We start from the raw sequence: 14,517 nt of genomic DNA on the forward strand, positions 1-14,517 counted from the left end.
TCATATATAACATTGGTGTATTCACTTGTTACTCATGGAGTTATTTTTAATGGTTCCTTTATATCTAATGGAGAGTTCCTTTTAAGAAAACCTATATTTCTTATAGTAAAATATTGACTATGGTGATTACTTTTATAATAGCTTTGTTTATACTACTATATATAATTTGGTATCGGGTAGATAGTAGATTGGGTGACTTCAGTGTAAACCCACATCCAACGGGAACATGATGTACAACGAAGAACACACATCCTATTAGCTGTCGGATATTAGTTTTATATATATACATGGTGCATAAACTAAGGTGTTATAGAGTTAACTCACTTAAAGTCTTTAAAACTGTACTGGATTAATAAAATGGATTAAGCCCTTAACCGGGAAATCGCTAGTTTTGTATACCAAAAGTACTGACTTTGAAACGAAAGTTTTGTACTAGAAAAATTGTGCATTGACTCTAGTGTCCTATGACCTGATCCATACCTGGTACCCTTATGATGAATTAATGTATACTAAGCATAAATATATATAGATTCGGGTAGATAATAGATTGGGTGACCTCAGTGTAAACCCACATCCAACGGGAACAGGACGTACAGCGAAGAACACACATCCTATTAGATGTCGGAATCTACTTAGCATATATGTATCCTATAGTGTATACATTATGGAATCATAAAGTTAGCATCATGGTCCTAACTTTTAAAAGTAGCTTTTTACCAAGACTCGACTATTTTGAAAGCAGCCTTCTACCAAGACCCTACTGTTTCGGAAGCAGTCTTCTACCAAGACTCTACTGTTATGAAAGCAGTCTTCTACCAAGACTCTAATGTTCCTTTGTCAACTGTAAAGTACATTCTCCCTAGTTTATAACCTATCTCGAATAGAGAATAGATTAACCTTCAAGTGTTACCGACACTTTATGAAAGTAATGGGAGAAATGAGTACCCTGATGTCGTTTATAATGACATACGGAGGTACTATCAACCTAAAAACATATTTGTTTTATTACGGTCATAATGTGAAAGCTGGAACCCCTACTAACTGCTCTCATGTATGGAGATCGAGGGAACCAAACGCGGCCCGAGCAAATCCATGCAAGTCGTGTAATTCACATTAAAGTTAGATCCTGTCTGCGTGTTGTCATGCTATAGCAAATTTACTTGTTTGTTATGTTTTGTTAAGGTATTGTTTGATTCTCATCACTGTTTGTTCTGGTCTGTTATGTTATGTTGTGTGTGCTTCATTATACTAGAAGTAATGAATATCATTCTCTTAGCTATACCTATAATAGTTTACTAATGCTCTAACTGGACTATTACTGAAAAGACTCATATATCTACAAAGTTATGCTTATACTTTAAAAATGGAGTTTTGTATAACTATAAAGTAACATAACCTTTAAAAGAGTTTTGAAATGTTTTAACAACTTATAAATAACATAAGTAACATTTTGAAAGATGTTTATAACAAACATTTACACAATTCTCATTGTGTTCAACTTGTATTCCCCCCCCCCCTTTAAAACAATTAAAATAGATAAAAGATTCATTACGGGGTGTGAACTCACCTGATGTAGGTGATTCAAACGGGTATGCGCGTACGGATGAGAAGCTCCACGAATGAAGTCTCGAGACACAATAAGTCCTAAATTACATATAAGGACACATATTGACATGAATATAGTGTTTATAACAACTATATGAAAGAAAACACCTTCCGAGACTAGGAAACACCTTGACCAAGTGTTGGAATCACATATGATTCAACATAGGAAGGTATAAAGGCACTTATATGAGGTTACTACCATGAGTCCATGGACCAAGGGAGTTTACGGCCATAAACTCATGGTTACTCATGGGTTAGTGCAAGTATGAAAGCTAGGGAATTATTTAGGGACATTAGCTCTACCCTACGATGAGAAAGACCACTTCTTTTGGCACTTTTGGGGTGTTCACGGCCCAAATGAGTTTAATACCATAAACTCATGGCCAAATATACTTATGAGGGTCCTAAAGGTCATAAAGAAGAATTCTAAATTCATGCCTAAGCCCTTGGAAGTGTTTGTGGAATCAAAACATCCCTATCTTGAGTTTACGGCCCATGGACCATTTGGTCATGTGTTTGTGGCCGTAAACAGTTATGGGTGATGATATTTTGATTGTTTTGGGTCCTAGACACATCATGGTAAAGGGCTATGATTGTCTCTTGGCTTATGGAAGGCATTTAGGGCATTTTGGCACCCTAAAATGGAGTTCACGGCCCAAGAAGTTCCTTGGCTGTGAGCTCACTTCTTACCTTGTTTCTTAATGTTTTGGGGGTCTAAAACAAGTAATGGTAGTCTCTAGGTTTAGTCCCAAGGCTTGGAGGGACATTGGGCACACTTTGGCCCTTATAAAGGAGTTTACTCCCCAAGGTGTTCTTGGGCGGGAAACTCAAAGATCTTAGTGTTTTCCTATGATTTCTAGTGTATTAAGCATATATGAAGCTTTAAAACAACACTATATAGAAGTACTCACTTTTCGGAATGAAAGTCCGAAGATCCTTGAGAGAGAAATCGAGTTTTCTCTAGTTGGAAATGTCACTAATGAATAGATTTGGTTCAGAATCCTATATATAGTCCTAGGATTTTTGGCAGAAAATATTTTATTCCCAGAATGAACTCTAATATCATAAAGTTTTGGAATAACAGAGTTGCACAAAACCCAAGTGCAACCTCTCTCCTAATATCTCCTTAAGTGCAAATCCTGAATTGCTCTAACTTATTCCAATAAGCTTGAAAGTTTGCAGAAACATAATTGGTTTCTATTGATGTGGTTGGTTTCACTGAATGTAAATTTTTGGGTTGTCACATCATCCCCCCGTTAGAATGAATTTCGTCCCGAAATTAGCTCTCTTAGCATTACTACTGGGGTTGCGCCCTTTTGATTTGTAGAATACTCACTCGTAGACCTGGCAACTTGCCCTGGTGTTCTTGGTAGGATTTATACTTGGTCCATCTATCATTACCTCACGTATACAAGCCGTATATGATTAAGATTAGTAGGACTGTCGGCTGTGCGACTCTGCCCCAGGTCCATAACCCATGGGAAAAACAGTAGATAGGGCGGAAACACACATACTAGGTCTGCCTAATCACACTCATATACCACCGTTGCGTATATATTCGAAAATAATAGGAGGGTTGTATTCATCCATAGCCTCTATGCTCGAACAATGGTCTACTGGACGAGTGGTATTTCGTGACGTTCTGTGGACATCTGAGGATAAGGCTTCAGAGGACAAAGTACTTTTCGCACAAGTACTTCGAGGGTTTGGAATGCGAAAGATAAAGTTTAGCTTTAGGTCGGACCTTCGATACGAAATGACAAAAGTTTCAAGAACTTGCCAATCGAGGCGATAGAAACATATGAACTCAATATGGTGAGGACCATGCCAACTCATGACGAAAGAAAACAACGGACTCTATACCGAACAAAGTTTTGGTCAAGTGAATTGAACGTATGATAAACGATGATGTATCCCTGGTATGATTGGTACTGTACTCCTAGTATGTTCAACAATGTACTCCTTGTAACCGTTCTCGAGTTTACTGTTTTCTATTTTGAAATTAGCACTCCTATGTATCGTACCGCTATGTGTGCATACATACAATTAAAAGTGCTTTACTTACTGAAGGGATACTTTTATACCATGATCCCCCATGGTACCACTACCATCGCCCATCATATACAAGTTGCGAATACTTAAGCTGAGCCAGGCAATCGACTGAGCATCTCTGCCTCAAATCCTCAACCAATTAAGGAATGAGACCTAAGCGGAGTCACTCACTCTAATTCTGAAACCTCTCAGTTGCACACAACCCTGATGTATATGGTGAGCCATAATAGCTTCTCTAAGGGATCTTTTAGTTCTCTTGAATATTACGACCTATTTCAACATGTGAGTTGTTATTGTTACTTTTAAGTGTTATCCCTAAATTTTAATCTTATACGAATATAAATTAATTTTAAAAGTAACTACCATTTTGAAAACGTACCACTACTCGTTGACGACTCCGGGGTAGATTCTCCTGTGGTGTTCATCAGAATGCGTCCATCCGCGCCTGAGTTCCTGATTATCGGTCAGTTCTTCTGACAGTGTCCAGTCTCACCACAGCCATAACAGGTTTGGTTTTCTTCAGCTCCGGGGACTTGGGAGATTGGTTGAGTCGGTGCCCTGTAGTAACGGACTGTGTGTCCTTTTCTGTGGCAGTTTAGACACTTCATTTCCTGGCACACTCCAGTGTGGTGAAAGTTGCACTTTCCACACTTTGGAAGGTTTCCAGCATAACGACTGGCAGGTGCTGAAGCAGTAGGCATTGTAGCGTCGTACATAGTACTTGCTTGTTGCTCTTGCGGGACGTCTTGTGTTGTTCGCTTCTTCTTTCTCTTGTTCTCCAACTCTTGATTATAGTCCTCTTCCCTTGATGACTCGGGAATAGGGACTTTTACGCTATGGCGGACTCCATGATCGATGAGTCGCTGAGCCAAGCGTTTAGCACTAGCGAACGTGGCTGGGTTAGAAAACAACACATTTCCTTGGGTCGGAGCAGTCAGACCCCAAATGTATCTTTCTATCTTCTTGCTCTCCAAAGTAATCATCTCGGGACATAGAGCTGCTAGTTCGCTGAACCGGTCTGTGTAGGTCACTATGTCTAAGCCGAACATAGTGAGATCCCACAGCTCTTGTTCTAGCTTTTGAATCTCACCTAATGGGCAATATTCTTCCCGTATTAACTCTTTTAGGCTTTCCCAACCTATCGAGTTTGCCACTGATAGGGTCAGTGACTTAAAATGGCTGTTCCACCATGTTAGGGCCTTGCCATTGAAGGTGCAGGCAACAAACTTCACTTTGCTTCCTTCGGGGCATAAACAGATTTCGAAGGCTGACTCTATTTTCTCAAACCATTGCAGGAGAGCAATCAATCCTTCAGTCCCTTTAAAGGACAGTGGTTGGCATCTGGTGAAGTCCTTGTAGGAGAACTCTCCCTAGCGCACAGGGACCTCACCTTGAGTAGAATTGGTAGGCGCTTCGCCTCCACCTGTACTGGTGGAGTGATATTGTGCCATGGCTGTTGCCACAACCTCGGCCACTGCAACGTTCAAAGTTGTTGCATCAATTTGTGGAGAAGGTATTGGAATTATTGGAGTAGCATGTCTTGGTGATCTGCGAGGAGGCATCTTTGCTAAAAGAAAACAAAGATGAGATGGAACAAGTCTATAGCAACGTACACAAGCCGAAAGCTGAAAAGACAAGGTTATCTTAGTTCTTGAGGTATCGGGTCCTGACTTCCACAAGGTTCTAGAAATAATTCACAAATGAGTCTATACCAAATAAACTCTATGAATTTGAAATAACTATCCTCGAATGAATATCTGTTTCCTGAATAACTGTTACCAGTTGCAAGTAAGAAAATAATTCTAACACATGTAATGTGAGCAGTGTTTCCACTCGCTCGCTAAATTAACCTAGTTAATATTTATTGGTGTGACGCGTAAGACGTTTTTGGTTACTTCGGATGATCTTTCCTTGAAATCTTCTCATTGGTTTGTCCTTGTTCCTCCTGAACTCTTCTGTTGTCTACTATGAGGAAGTGGTTACGTTTATCTGGGCTTGTCGTGCGAGAATGAAAGTGACTAATGAACCTATGAGCTTTTAAGGTAACTTTATGGGGTGATCCTTACGGAATCCTCTTATAATTATACTAGGTATACCAATTGGTATTGTATATAATTGAAGATCAAATAGACCTTCGAACAATTGATCCCACCTCAACACTACTTCCTTAAAAGGAATGGATATCGAAGCGTCGGTCACAGATTCTATGTCGATAAGATCTTGATTATATATAAAACTTTATGAATATACCCTGTAAGATTATAGGTCTATCCGCAAGGGTCTTTTAAGTTATCACATAAGTTATTTATCTGGACTAAAATACTCCTATAGTATTCTAACGTAATGTACTTGGTATGTTCTAAACTTGTTATCGCGCTATCGTATCATAGAATACTCCCATAGTACTCTAACTCTAACTGTACTTGTTCTGGCGTTCTCTTCTGATAAGTTTTAATCCTGTTGCAACACCACATCATTCCCCAAACACATGTTGGTCACATCTCGAATGAATATAGTTGATCAGGCTATATTGATCCTAGCTATGATTACATAACTGTTCGGGTTAACGATAGTGCCCAACCTTTAAATACTTTTAGTTTTGTTCTCCTCGTGATCCTAGTTCTATTATGTACATGTATGAGCAAGTAGGTATATTTTTATAACTTGCAGTTATACTCTAAAATATATCATTATCTAGAGCATTTAACCCCCATTGTATTTATAGACGTATATCTTTTATCGATTGATATACTTAATTCACTATAAACAATGCTCTGATACCAATCTGTCACACCCCAAAACCGGAACGGCAGAAACATTCGGGGGTGGAGGACGTCATGTCAAGTATCACGAGATATGTATATGGTAAGCAAGTAATGAACAACCATTTCATTTAGAAAGAAAGTGTTTACAATGTATGTGTTCACAAAACATAGAAGTCATAAACAAATAACAAAACAAGATTTAAAGCTACAATGCTCCATCTTCTAAAGTCCTAGCACGAGCACCTGTCTAATAGTCTCCTGAGAATACAAGTTATTTGAAAGAGTTGATCAGCAATTAAGCTGGTGAGTTCATAATATTTTAGTGATGTAAGCTGTAAAAACGTGGTTGAAAATGTAAATGTAAAGTGCTGTAAGCTGTAAGGTGTTGTTTTGTAAAGTTTGCCTGTTCCTCTATAAAATCATATATTTCCTACTTAAAATGGGAGTTGAGTAAAATGACACTGCAAGCCTTTCTATGCATAATAAGTGGGTACAAGTTATATATACTTGGATTAAACAAACAATCGATTGTGCGCATCTGCCCTCAACCCACAAACCAACGGGGTACAGTAAGTAAGGCGGATAGCACACATTCGATTGGTTGTTACATCGTTGTCATATATAACCTTGGTGTATTCACTTGTTAATCATGGAGTTATTTTTAATGGTTCCTTTATATCTAATGGAGAGTTCCTTTTAAGAAAACCTATATTTCTTATAGTAAAATATTGACTATGGTGATTACTTTTATAATAGCTTTGTTTATACTACTATATATAATTTGGTATCGGGTAGATAGTAGATTGGGTGACTTCAGTGTAAACCCACATCCAACGGGAACATGATGTACAACGAAGAACACACATCCTATTAGCTGTCGGATATTAGTTTTATATATATACATGGTGCATAAACTAAGGTTTTATAGAGTTAACTCACTTAAAGTCTTTAAACGTGTACTGGATTAATAAAATGGATTAAGCCCTTAACAGGGAAATCGCTAGTTTTGTATACCAAAAGTACTGACTTTGAAACGAAAGTTTTGTACTAGAAAAATTGTGCATTGACTCTAGTGTCCTATGACCTGATCCATACCTGGTACCCTTATGATGAATTAATGTATACTAAGCATAAATATATACAGATTCAGGTAGATAATAGATTGGGTGACCTCGGTGTAAACCCACATCCAACGGGAACAGGACGTACAGCGAAGAACACACATCCTATTAGATGTCGGAATCTACTTAGCATATATGTATCCTATAGTGTATACATTATGGAATCATAAAGTTAGCATCATGGTCCTAACTTTTTAAAGTAGCTTTTTACCAAGACTCGACTATTTTGAAAGCAGCCTTCTACCAAGACCCTACTGTTTTGGAAGCAGTCTTCTACCAAGACTCTACTGTTATGAAAGAAGTCTTCTACCAAGACTCTAATGTTCCTTTGTCAACTGTAAAGTACATTCTCCCTATTTTATAACCTATCTCGAATAGAGAATAGATTAACCTTCAAGTGTTACCGACACTTTATGAAAGTAATGGGAGAAATGAGTACCCTGATGTCGTTTATAACGACATACGGGGGTACTATCAACCTAAAAACATATTTGTTTTATTACGGTCATAATGTGAAAGCTGGAACCCCTACTAACTGCTCTCATGTATGGAGATCGAGGGAACCAAACGCGACCCGAGCAAATCCATGCAAGTCGTGTAATTCACATTAAAGTTAGATCCTGTCTGTGTGTTGTCATGCTATAGCAAATTTACTTGTTTGTTATGTTTTGTTATGGTATTGTTTGATTCTCATCACTGTTTGTTCTGGTCTGTTATGTTATGTTATGTGTGTGCTTCATTATACTAGAAGTAATGAATATCATTCTCTTAAACTATACCTATAATAGTTTACTAATGCTCTAACTGGACTGTTACTGAAAAGACTCATTTATCTACAAAGTTATGCTTATAGTTTAAAAATGGAGTTTTGTATAACTATAAAGTAACATAACCTTTAAAAGAGTTTTGAAATGTTTTAACAACTTATAAATAACATAAGTAACATTTTGAAAGATGTTTATAACAAACATTTACACAATTATCATTGTGTTCAACTTGTATTCCCCCCCCCCCCTTTAAAACAATTAAAATAGATAAAAGATTCATTACGGGGTGTGAACTCACCTGATGTAGGTGATTCAAACGGGTATGCGCGTACGGATGAGAAGCTCCACGAATGAAGTCTCGAGACACAATAAGTCCTAAATTACATATAAGGACACATATTGACATGAATATAGTGTTTATAACAACTATATGAAAGAAAACACCTTCCGAGACTAGGAAACACCTTGACCAAGTGTTGGAATCACATATGATTCAACATAGGAAGGTATAAAGGCACTTATATGAGGTTACTACCATGAGTCCATGGACCAAGGGAGTTTACGGCCATAAACTCATGGTTACTCATGGGTTAGTGCAAGTATGAAAGCTAGGGAATTATTTAGGGACATTAGCTCTACCCTACGATGAGAAAGACCACTTCTTTTGGCACTTTTGGGGTGTTCACGGCCCAAATGAGTTTAATACCATAAACTCATGGCCAAATATACTTATGAGGGTCCTAAAGGTCATAAAGAAGAATTCAAAATTCATGCCTAAGCCCTTGGAAGTGTTTGTGACATCAAAACATCCCTATCTTGAGTTTACGGCCCATGGACCATTTGGTCATGTGTTTGCAGTTGTAAACACTTATGGGTGATGATATTTTGATTTTTTTGGGTGCTAGACACATCATGGTAATGGGCTATGCTTGTCTCTTGGCTTATGGAAGGCATTTAGGGCATTTTGGCACCCTGAAATGAAGTTCACAGCCCAAGAACTTCCTTGGCCGTGAACAAACTTCTTGCCTTGTTTCTTAATGTTTTGGGGGTCTAAAACAAGTAATGGTAGTCTCTAGGTTTAGTCCCAAGGCTTGGAGGGACATTGGGCACACTTTGGCCCTTATGAAGGAGTTTACTCCCCAAGGTGTTCTTGGGCGGTAAACTCACAGATCTTAGTGTTTTCCTATGATTTCTAGTGTATTAAGCATATATGAAGCTTTAAAACAACACTAGATAGAAGTACTCACTTTCTGGAACGAAATTCCGAAGATCCTTGAGAGAGAAATCAAGTTTTCTCTAGTTGGAAATGTCAATAATGAATAGATTTGGTTCAGAATCCTATATATAGTCCTGGGATTTTTGGCAGAAAATATTTTATTCCCGAAATGAACTCTAATTTCATAGAGTTTTGGAATAACAGAGTTGCACAAAACCCAAGTGTAACCTCTCTCTTGATATCTCCTTAAGTGCAAATCCTGAATTGCTCAAACTTATTCCAATAAGCTTGAAAGTTAGCAGAAACAGAATTGGCTTCTATTGATGTGGTTGGTTTCACTGAATGTAAATTTTTGGGTTTTCACAATAACCTTAACTAAATTCCAAGAAAATTTTTGCATTAACTAAACAAATTTATGACTTGAGTAATATTGTTGATTCAACTATAGATAGGAAGAATCTACAAATTCACCTTCACTAAGTATAGCGTTGAAAGTGAATTACATAACAAGTAAGAATAAAAGTGAAAGGAATTGATGTCATACAAAAAATTGATGTTACTAAGTCATCAAAAGTGCAAGGATCAAGTAAAACTGCTAAGTCATGGCCTATGATGACTATGACATATCAAATAATGATGTGTTTAGATACTAACAGAAAATTAGGTATCATAGAGACAATAAGTGACAACTATATATGTAAATCCAAGAACACATAGAAGAGTTAATGGATTTAGATAGGGTTAAAAAAAATATTGATCTTAAAAGCACATGTATGAGACATGAGAATTAAGATCACAAAAGAGATAAGAGAAGATACATTACCTTGTGAGAACGAAAAGCAAAATGTGCACTAAGTGAAAGTGCCCAACTACTATAGAGTGAAATAAAAAAAAAGTAACCTAAGCATGATATGTTAAAGTGAATCAATGGTCAACAAAAAAAATGAATAATTAAAAATTAAAAAAAAATGTGATGTTCACCCAATATGATTGCAACAAGAAGTGATGTTCACAAAGAAAAAGTGATACACCAGTACTAGGGGAACCAAAAAATAGTAAAATATATATTGACTAATGAACACACGAATCATCAACAAAGAAATAACAAAATTATCACATAAATTTATGTGAACAAGAAAGAGAGATATGACTTACCGGTTGATATCTTGTTGAATCAATGAGCAACACAAAGATAAAGCAACACTTTGACAATGACACTTGAGATTTTTCAAATCTATGCTATGTCAAGAGAAGCAAAAAAAAGATATATACACCATGATCGCCATTGAGTGAATAGAAATAGAATGAATACTTACCTAGAGTGATCAAAGCATGTGATACTCAAAAAAGAATGGTGATGGAACACGTGATGATGATAACTGAACATAAGATGATCCACCAATGAATGTTAAATTGACTATGATGTACATGGAAAAATCGAATGTGCATGCAAAACATGATGATACTCATTAAACTAAATTGTGACAATTAGGGTTTCACAAAAAGATTGTGATGCTTACCTAGATTTTGGAGATGGTCTATGAGAGAAACTGTGTTAGAATGATGATGCTCCAACATAAAGAGTTGATGATGCTCCAAAAAATAAACTAGGGTTTGTAAAATAATTGATCGCTAGGTTTAAAAAAAACAATCACAAAAAAATATATATAAGGCACACCTAAGGTTTGTGAATGGCACAAGTATGGTTTTTTTTAAACCAAGTGATTTTGCTCCAAAAGTTGATGGTGAAAGAGAAGGGTACCTTCGGTTCATTCTTGATAACCGGGAAAGAGGGGGAAATATAGGATGATGATGATGGTACAAGAAGGGTTGTTGAGGACTAAGTGATATTAAAACAGAAGTTGTTGATCGCCTTCGGTAGTATAGCACGCACCAAAGAAAAAATGAGAGCCTTGATGTTGCGCCAAGAGATTAAGTAAGACGAGAGATGGTGAAAGGTGATGAGGGTGATCACGTCGGCTGTTGGGGATGGAAAAGGTAGGATGTTACACCAAGACCGTTTGAATAAGAGGAAGGATATCGTGCCTATTGAGGAAAAATAGATGCTCCAAAAAAACGATGTTGCTTGATACGGGTTTGAGGTGACGCATGAGATTGTTTTAATAGGTGTCGATAGGGTTTGGACTATGAAGGAATGTTGCACAAGGACAAGAAATCTTGAGTGTGGCCTAAGATTGGAATGTGGGGTATGAAGGGAATAACGTAAGAGATGTTGTCTCAAGAAAGTAAGGTGTCACAAGAAAGGAAGTTGTTCACGAATATTGTTGATGCGATAGGAGGGAGATTTATAGGTTATGGTTTTAAGGTTTTTAGGATCAAGAAAGAGTGTTAGGAAAGGAAGGGATGCGACGTAAGGATAGATTGACGCACAAGAATGGTTTTCAAATGACTAACTTGTGCCAAAAGGAAGTGGGTCTCGGGGGTTGAGTGTGGAACAAGAAAGGAAGTTTGAGTGAGGCTCAAGAAGAACTTGTAGCACAAGAGGAGGTATGGCACAAGTAGGAGAAAAAGTGGCAGAAGAGAGGTGTGTCTCAAGAAGGGTGTGATGCAAGAAGGATGTGTGAGGGGAAGGAGAAGTTGTGCCAAGTGGGTTGCAAGGTTTGATAGCACAAGAGAGGTGTTGGACCAATGGGTTGTTGTGTCAAGGAACTTACGAGGATGTGCCAAACCAAAGGTGCACCAAGTGCTCTGTTGAGAGGTGCTGATCATGCGCCAAGAAGATAGAAAAGGGAAGATTTACGCAACTAAGCTTGTGAGATGCTCAAGGAAGGAGTTTGTCCACGTGGTTGTTGTGCCAAGCAGCTTGAGAGGGGGGAGTTGAGCCAATATGAGTTGCATTAAGGCTCCTTACGAGGGGAGGAGTTGCGCCAAGGTCGAACATGCGCCAAATGGTTCTTGTAGTTGTGAAGTTGCTCCATATTAGTTTGATGTTGCCCCAACAACAACAAAAAAAATAATCTTGATTTTGTTACAACAAAAGAAATCTCATTGTTGCTCTAAGCGAGAATAAACCGAAGTTGCTCCAAATGGGTGTGAGAACAAGAATTTGTGAGAGAGTGTGAAAACAAGAATGAGAAATAGAAGTGAGGTATTTATAGGTGAAGGTTTCTAGGGTTTCTAAACGGGACAAAGTAGAGCTTGCATGGGCCAACTTGTGGTCCCGGAAGACTTGTATGACACTCAAGTATAGAAAAGAGAATGTCAACTTGAATCGAGAGCGAGAGAATGATGACTTAAGAACCAAGAAAGAAAAAAGTTGGCACATGCATGGATGTTATATTAGATACGTGCATGAAAACCAAGGAATGTTCACTGACAGCTCGAGATGTACATGGTCTACTTGAAATTTGCATGGCCTACTTGAAACGTGCATGCCCTACTTGAAACATGCATGGCCTACTTGAAATGTGCATGGCACATTTTTGATGTTCTGCGGGGACATGATGATCTATATGGATGTGATGTACCAAGTGGCTAAATATGCCCCAAGTTCTTCACGACCATTATAACGCTCAAAATTTTCAAACAAATTTTTCATTTTTAAATCACATAAAATCATTATCACATTTTCACAAAGTCACATTGCATCAAATATTTAACAAAACAACTGATAATCTCCCAGAATCCTCAACATAGTCTCAAACATGTATGTACAATCAAGTCGGTGCCTTCCCACGATCCTGAGAAATACCTAAAACACATAACACACAACACAGTAAGCACGAAGCTTAGTGAGTTCCCCAAAATACCATATACACAAATAACAAGCCTATCAGGGCTATACTCGACGTGGACCCTCCAGTCTCATGCGTCTCAGTGAGGACCCTCTGGTCTCATGGATCGGTGTGGACCCTTCGGTCATATGTCTCAGTGAGGAACCTCCAGTCTCACAGCTCGGGTTGGACCCACCAGTCCTAGATCTCAGTAAAGACCCTGCGGTCTCACAACTCTGTTTGGACCCTCCGGTCCTAACTCAGTAAGGCACATAATAATATAGCATATATCACAAAGACATAATGCATACATCACATAACTCAATATAAGCACATATGACCCTTTGGTCGATAACTCAAATAAGACCCTCCGGTCACATAGTATTACCGCTCAGGCATGTATAGTGAGAAGACTCACCTCAGAAGTAAGCAAGTAGATCCAACACCCCACGAACAATCTAGACTCCGCCTACATAATATAATTATCTCTAATAAGCAATTTCTAATAACCACTCCAAAATGCTAAGCTAACTCCTCCACTAAATCTCAAAAAGGGTGAAAAGACCATTTTACCCCTCCGGGCTCTCTAAAGTCCATCGTCGAAAACCCATTCTACCCGTAAAAATTCACCGTTAGTCAATTCGTTTCTTTTCCCATTTTGGGTTAAATTAATTAAATTTATATATTTATTTTAATCCATTGAGTGTCCAAACCCTTTAGGAACTCATGAAACTAGCTCAAAAATGTTTATTTCAAAAAGTTTAGAAACATCCCCGCCGAGTGACGGAAACTTAATCGGGTGCGACTAAAAGCCCCGTTTAAGGTCAGTATTGGGTAGAATTCCACCGTGTCCAAGTTTTAGGACCTATATAAACATGTTTAAGAACCCATTTGAAGCTTTTTCTTCCTCTCTCTACTCTCTCTCTCTCTCTCTAACCTCTCTCCTAAAGCCAAAGTTAAGGGTCCAAATTATCAATTTAAGGCTCCAAATCTTTGAGGTACCTTCCATAACTTGTTGTACAACCTCTCTAGCTTTAGAATTCGAGTTTGAACATTGGATTAGGACCATTATTGTGATTTTACGACCCTAGAATAGTACTAGGCCGTAAACTCAAGTAAATGGGGTTTTTAGAGCAACTAAACCCTTGCAAACCTCAAATGGACCTTAGATATGGCTAAATGACTTTATGGAATGGACTTAGAATGCCTTAAACTATAACTTGAAGCATTGTATATGAGTTTACGGTCATTGAAGGT

Source organism: Lactuca saligna, chromosome 8 (genome assembly GCF_052625555.1).
Source record: "Lactuca saligna cultivar CGN05327 chromosome 8, ASM5262555v1, whole genome shotgun sequence".
NCBI lineage: Eukaryota > Viridiplantae > Streptophyta > Magnoliopsida > Asterales > Asteraceae > Lactuca > Lactuca saligna.